The sequence below is a fragment of the Pteropus alecto genome, unplaced genomic scaffold (assembly GCF_000325575.1).
Source record: "Pteropus alecto unplaced genomic scaffold, ASM32557v1 scaffold25, whole genome shotgun sequence".
In the NCBI taxonomy this organism is placed as follows: Eukaryota; Metazoa; Chordata; class Mammalia; order Chiroptera; family Pteropodidae; genus Pteropus; species Pteropus alecto.
Window position 1 is genome coordinate 24,404,316 of NW_006441955.1, and position 7,953 is coordinate 24,412,268.

Below are 7,953 nucleotides of genomic sequence, written 5' to 3' on the forward strand. Positions count from 1 at the left end.
CCCGGCTCCCTCCAGCTGTGGCCACGCGCGGGGTCCGGGCCTCGGCTGAGTGCGGAGCAGGGTCAGCCTGGCCGTCCGGCTCTGGGGGCGATTTCCTTGCTTCGCTCCCCTACTTTGGCTACCCTTGCGTCCTGTCGGTTGAGTTTTGGGTGCTTTCTCTTCTCCTGCAGGGGAAGAGCCCTCCGTGAGCGGAGGCGGTGCCAGTCCCTGTGCCCTACCCTTGGGGTCCAGGCAGATAAAGTTCAGGGTCGTCCCCCACCACGTGCCCCTGGCGCGGTCTCCGTCTCCGCCAGCTGTGTCTGTAATTTTTAAGAGAAATCGTTCCTGATCTGCCCCTGTGGAGGCTGAGGAGTGAAATGTGATTTAAACAACCTAACACCTACCCCGTCCCTCCAAACTATTCTTTCGCGGTTCTGTCCGAGGTGAGATGTTGGGGATTGTGCAGATAGAACTGGAAGTTGGAGTGAATCGTGTAGTTAACTTTTATGGAAACCTTCCCTGTCTATATATTTTTGCTACCGCCAAGCCATTCCAATTGTGCATAAACTGAGAAATGCTCTACAAATGCTAAAAATGTATTATTGGCATTTGTAAAGAAAATAACCAAGTTGAGAGGTGAGTTAATTATTGCAATGGCTTGGAGATCTTCATTTTATATTTATTAAAGGTCCATAACGTGAACAAAGACTTTGAATCGGGCTTCGGAGAAGAGAGAGGTGGTGGGAGAGGGAGGGAGAAGGAAAGGGAGAGGGAGAGAGACAGAGAGAGAACAAGGTAAAAATAGCATTAGGCCATGTCCTAACAAAATGTCTGCCCTTGGGAAAGAGGCAGGTAGAGCATTATAAGAAAGCAGTAAGCCATTATAAGAAAGAAATTAGTTCCATGAGCAAAATAATGGGAGCATCATTCATCAGCTAAATTTTGTTAGTGAATTCATGTAACGGGCTTATTGGCTTGCGAGTCACAACATAACTATGTATTAGGTAGTGTGAATAAATAAGCTTAAATATTTATACCATCTTAGTCACCATCATTGAGTGAACTAGTTATTTCCCTCTAATCCTTTTACAGGTTAAATTGCTGTCATAAAACAATCTAACTACACTCCGAATACACATAAATCTCTGAAATTCTTTTGTTTTGAGATATGGTAAGGTGGGAAAATGTGTAATTAGTCAAACAAGGACAGGGTTTTGGGTGGGAGAGTATAATGTAGTTAGTTGATATTCTTCCTCACAATATTAGGCCCTTATTTTCGAAAATATTTTATATTTTGACTGAAATAATTTAAAATGTGTGCAATTCTGTAATTTATCTACAACTCTCTTTAAGAACCCTAAACAAAATCCACACATACAAAATTCGTTTTAAGGCCAGTTTCCCCAAGTACAGTATTGGTGTGATTCAGTTTTAATTTCAGATTCATTTTCGAATTCATTTAAAACTGAAATGTAGTGAGTAGCAATTTTTCCTGCTCATCTTAAAATGGAATCTGTGCTATTTTTGAAAATCTGATATATGAGACTGATCATTGTCAAAATGTATGTCATCTTGAGATGGCTATATATAGTATCAATGAAGGAATGCATTATCTAGGTTTTTGAACAGTATTTTTCCCCTGAAATTACACTTGAAGTATTTAGGTTAGTGTTTCATTTGTGAATATGTATATTTGGGAGAGATTAATTAGGGATTTAGATTGCTTAGAACCTGAGCGGCCTGAAATGACATACTTCATTTAGGAAAAAAATACATAAAATCTACTATTACCTTCAAAACACTCCAAAGGCAAATAAAAATATTGTTTAAAATAAAAATACATGTTTAAAATAAAGAAAAGAATGCAGTAAATATAAAAAGTATGTAACAGATGGGCAGATGTCTAGAAGTTTGTATAGAGGAGAGGACTCAGTACATTTTATAGCATGTAGGCCATACACAAAAACATATTGGTAGTCTATAATTCAGAGGGAAAATGAACTAGGGGTTCTTGATTATTTCATATATTTCTGTTCTTATTTATTCATTATGTGGTCTATATCACCTGTGTAGTTTCTTCCATTGTTCTTGGTTTTATAATTGCAAAATTACATATTATTTATATATACTTAGAATCGTTATATTTAAATATTCAGTACATAATTGGGCTTGACATATGGTAGTATACTTTCTACACTCTTGGATGGGGGGTGGATCTTTACCCAAAAATCCAATTTAAGTTTTTGTCACATTTGTTTTTTTATTATAAAGTTACTATAACTATATTATATTTGTGGTTAAAAATTATGAAGAATGGGAAAAGTGGCTCTCAAAATCTGACTTTTGGTATTTTGATATATTTCCCTCTTTTCCCTAAGTGTAAGAATTTTTTCCCCTTGCATTGTCAAATCTCAATGAAATTATGTATGTGAAAGCATCTGATGCAATATCTTCCATCTAATAAGTGTTCAATAGCTGGTTCTTTTTCTCTCCCAACCCTTACTTTTTCCCCTTCTTGTTATCTCTTCCTTTTTGCTCTCAGATGAGAAGACAAGTAGATTGTGGTTCTCTAGGTCAGGTTTTGAGATTGGGGAAATTTGACTTCCACTCTCCTTTTTGTGCCTCTTTCCTGTTCTTTCCCTTTGAGTCTCCCTCCCTCTTTCTGGCTAAAATAGGCCTCCCCTATGTCTCCATTTTCTCAATGCTGCCTGTTTATTTAGATCAGGGGCCACAAATTGGCAGCCAGAAAGCCACTTTCAGCCACAGACAGACATAAAAATCGGTGCATTTTATCTTAAAATATGAATTTCCAGCTTCTCTCGAAAAATTGGAAGATCTTGGCAAAACTGGGTCCACATTTCTGCATAGCAACAATACCCTGGAACTTAGTAGTGGCTCCTCCCTCAAACAAGACACACCCTCTTAGCTATTTTCTATTGTTTTACAGCTAGTCATCACTCAGTTACAGTACCTGTCAATTATAGTATGTAACAATAACTGACATAACCTGACCCTAGACACTTGAGCACACAATCCCCTGGTCTACGTATTAGGGCAAGTCTGAAGTCATGATAGGATGGCAAATCGCTGGACTTGGCATTAGGAACCTGAACTATAAATGTCGTAGATATATTTAGGTTAGCAATCCTTCCCTTAAACAACGTGATCATAGGAAAGGGAAGAAGAAAACATTCGTTGACATTAATTGCTAGTGTCAATTTGAACTGCAAGGGAATGTGTATTACTAATTAAAACAAATAAAATATTTTAACTGGTGGGATTTTAGAAAGCATGAACGAGATATTTCTGGGAAAGAAATTTTTACTAGGAACTCAAAAAATTCAACTCCCTCCTCATCCTAGATGTGTTTAGGAGAGTTTTTGCGACCCCTAGAGGTTGGCCAGAAAGATGAGTTAGCTACTATTCGGTCTCTCCACCCAACCAAATTGTTTGGAGCCGGAGGCCTGAGTCTTCCCTTTTCCCAGCTGTCTTTCATTGAAAAGCCATCTTCCACTTGCAAAGAGGGTGAGGAGGCGCAGTCTCCGCCAGAGATTACCACATCCATTTGCTTGGGAAGCCACCTTGCTGAAGCCCTAACTTTCTGGTTTTTCACGATATCTAGTTTAATGTAAACTCACTCCATTTTATTTTATTTTCTGTTATTTCATTCATTCATTCATTCATTCATTTGTGCATCGTAATCATAGGCCTTCCTTTTGGAGATATCAATCATAAGTTTTATTCTGGCCGATTTTGGATCCATTTTCCTTTTGTCTCCTTGTCATCCATCCACTTCTTCAAAAATGAATTGAGTTCATACTGTGTCCCAGTTGTACGAGATGCTACGGATAATGAACAGAGAGTGGAGCACAGTTTTTACCTTTCAGGAGCTCATAGGATGGTGAATGCTCTTTGAAAAATATCACATACAGTTGTATAAATGCAAAGTATTACATATTATTGATACAGAAGAATGGCAAGACAGATTGAAAATAAAATTCTTGGTTATCAATAAGGAATTGAGTATCAGTAAGAAAAAATATCACCATATGGAATAGGTAAAATAAGACCTAGTTTCATATTTTTGAATTGTGATAAGGTTTATAATAGGTTTTATAATATAATTTTTAAAATATAAGGTTATAACTTTCATTAAATTAATGAAGTCACATTACATTTGTTTTTATTTCTTGTACAAGTGAAGAATGATAAAAATGTAGATTCATGTTTTATGACACTCAAAGCAATGTTTGTTCCAAAGACTTTAAAGAGATAGGTTTTAATATACTTGTGGTGTATAGTTAAGCGTTCTGTTCTAAAATCTCCTAAAAACTGAGACAGAGAATTTACTTGAGTTAAACAAAATGCAGATTTAAAGCTGTCACTGTCTTGACAGTTCTGTTCTCCTTGAGAAAGCAGATAATACATTAACATAGTGAAAGTTATTGTAAATGATAGGAAGCTATGATTTAAAATTCCTTTCTTGATTCCTGCATTTTTGGCTATCTTGAAATTTTTTAATTGCATATCTAAAAAAGTCAAGGAAAATTAATTAAATTTAGAAAATTTAGAGGTCAGACATAGGTCCAATGAAATTCTATAACAGGAACATCAGCATGCATATTTTAAGATAGATCTGCTGTACTTAATATTATATCCTACTGTGAGACTTACATATTTTCTGATGGCTTGAGCTTCATACCTTAGTATTTATCTTGGAAATTCTATTATAACAGTCCCAAAGTATACTCTATTATTTTTTTATTTTCACATATTTATATATTGCACATTACTTTATAAAGCTTTAAGATGAATAATCCTCTTATCAAGAAGACTTCAACAACTAATGGCTAGAAATTAGTTTGGCACTGATTTAATGAAATACCAGGTTTACATATTATTTGAGCATTTTCACATTCAATGTCTTTATTTACTTATTTATTTTATTTGACATTCGATATTATTTTATATTAGTTTCAGATGTATAGTATAGTGGTTAGACATTTATATAATTTACAAAGTGATCCTCTCAATAAGTCTAGTACCTACCTGGCACCGTACATTAAGTATACTCTACTCTTGAAACATATTTCATCAGGCCATTAAGTCATTTTCAAAAACTTCTTGAAGCCTATCTCACTAATTGTTATGCCAGTTCATACCAATTAGTATTACAGTTGGAGATATATACATATATATACACATTATATATGTGTATATATATATATAATATATATAATGTTTCATGTACTTAAAAATTAAGTAAAAATGGAGACTGGTAGAGTGAAATGAGTAGTTCACTAAAAGTCAAGTCTAGTACCCTGCTCTGCTGCTGAACAGTCTGCAACCTTGGATAAGTCACTGAAACTCTCTGTGCCTCCCATTTTTTCTTATGGTAAAGGAAGGGGTTGGACTAAGTGATCTTTAAGGTTCTTAGATAATGAGCTCTAAAAATCCATGATTCTTAATCCATGTATAACCAGACCCCAAATGTAATTGTGATAGGTAATTAAAACCTGTTCGAACTGAACTCATTTTCTGACACCTCAAACATGCTTTTAAGTTTAATTTTAATGGTAACCTTGTCCATCTATTTGCTCAAACTAGAAACTTTGAGTTAATTCTTGACAGTATTCTTCTCTTCATCTCTACGCCTCCAAATCTAATTGGCCAAAGTTCTTGTAATAGTGCCCTGACTGCAGTGTAAGTTCCCTGGAGACACAGATTTATCTTTTTGTTCACTTTCATCTCTCTACAACCTAGTGTCCTTGCCTGAATGTAGTAGGAGCTTAATAAATGCTTGTTAAATGTGAGTCACCATGTCCTATCAAATCTTCTTCAAAGATGCCTCTTCCAAGTCGTCATTCTCAACGCTACTGTCGTAATTCAGGCCCTTATCTTCTCTTGTCAAGATATTGTACTTGTCCTCCTCCCTGTAGCCTTTCCCTGTTTCACGCTAGTTTTCTGCACTGCTATCAGTGTCTCTTTTCTTTCTGGAATATATATATGATTAAGTCACATTCCTGTTTTTAAACAAATCTTTTGCTGGCTCTCCATTGCTTTTTGGGATCAAGTCTAAACATTTTCTTAATATTGCATTCAGGAATCTTCCTAGCCTGTCTTTCTGTTTTACCATAGATTCATTGGACAGCTTATGGTTCCCCAAATCTGCAGTGGTGTTTTTGTTCATGTTCCTTCTTTTACTGGATGCCTTTACCCTCTTTTCCACTTTGGGAAATCTTGCTTATCCTTCAAGGTCTAAATCAAATGTCACCGTCTCTGTGTAACCTTCCTTGACCTCAGCCCCATCCTTAACCCCACGAACATCTTTTCCATGCCTTTTTCATATTTTTAGAGCCCTATATAATACTATTATAGCACTTACTACTTTGTATTATAATTAGTTGTGGTCCCATCTATTTCTTCCAACAAAGTTACTTGATTTCAGAGGCTTTCTCATACATTTTGTATCCCATGGCCAGGCATAATGTCTGATACATAGTTGGTTCTTTTCACAAAAACAGTATATTGTAAATACAGATCGTAAAAAAAAACACAACCTTTTTGATAAATTATAGACATGCTATAGCACCATTGCAGTATTCCTATAATGGCTACTTAAGTCTTCATTTAACATGAATGCTTAATGTGCTAGAATGGCACTATTGACTCTCTTTATTATCCCAGCCTTTTTTCTTATGACTAGACTATCGTTGATTCACACGTTCAACTTTATCCTTTTGTTAATGTTTTCTCTCTACTCATTCTTGATAACAATTCAGCTGGCTTGCCTGAGATCTTAGACCCTTAGAAAAGTGCAGTGGGCCGAGGTGCATTACCATTGCCTGCTCAGACAGAAAAATCACTTAAACTAGACTAAGACAAGTCTGTGGGATTTCAGTTATAAAATCTTTTGGCATTCAGGTTATTGAGTATAGGAATTAAGTTGTTAAACTAATCTTCATTTAGCATTCTAAAATACAGTGACAATGAGAACTGACATGTTCTGATAGAATGTTCTTTACTATAATTCAGCATACTCAGAATGTGGTCTTAGAATCCCTGGGAGTCCCCAAGACTTTAGGCACCCATGAAATCCTTCTTTTTCCAATTACATATCTCTGTGAGGCCATATTTCTTTATATATTTCAGTAGTTAAAATAACATATCAGAATAATTTTAATACAGATATGAGACTGTACCTATCTTTTATTAAGTCAGATATTAATGAGATATGCAAAAATGTCACCCTTCTCCTTTATTCAGCATGGAGACTGCAGTTCTTTCTTCTAATGTATTGTAGCTTTTTAAAAAATCCTGGCATTTTATTTATATATGTAGCTTAATTTTATTAATGACTTCATCAAGTGAGAACTTACCAATTTTCTTTGAATGATTTCTTTAAAGTTGTCCTGAGAGAAATAAAAGGCAAGAGTTATGGGGCCTGATTCTGGGCATAATTCCGAGAGGATAGAAGGATACATTGCATGGTGCCTAGGATGTCGTGGTTGCAGCTGTAATAGGACTTAAAACATCTATAAAGTACTTGAGTGTTATGCTGAAATAGATGTTACACAAAATAAGTGAACAGACTTTGTATTTTTTTAAGGCAATGGAAAATGCTGATAATTGTTGAAACTTGATAATAGGTATATGGGGTTCATTGTATTAGTCTCTAATTTTACATATGTCTAAAATTTTCATAATAAAAAGTTAAAGAAGATAGATTAGGCTGATATGTCTGAGATGTTTAACAATATAAAATAACTTTAAAGTCTATGTCAGATACATCTAGAATCCTATGTTCATTTAGAGGCATCAGAGCCTGAAGGAGGAAAACATCCATGCTTACAGTGAAGTGGAGAAAACCACCATATCTATTATAATCTGTTTAGAGAAATACTTCAGTGGTAAACAAATGGCTTAACAATCATCTTGAAGGTGGAAAAAGGCTTTTGAATATATTTGTCTACG

General features: G+C 35.3%; 1 protein-coding gene across 3 annotated transcripts in view; it reads left to right on the forward strand.

Annotated features, from left to right (window-relative positions):
* The first annotated feature begins 323 nt into the window (after window positions 1–323).
* Window positions 324–7,953, forward strand: part of NEXN (nexilin F-actin binding protein) — a 37,958-nt gene continuing 30,328 nt past the window's right edge. For 2 of the 3 annotated variants that reach the window (XM_015595082.2, XM_025052112.1), the window contains exon 1: window positions 324–422. The gene's annotated coding sequence lies outside the window, so the exon portion shown is untranslated. The remainder of the gene's footprint in view (window positions 423–7,953) is intronic. The other variant, XM_006919347.3, reaches the window with a different exon arrangement.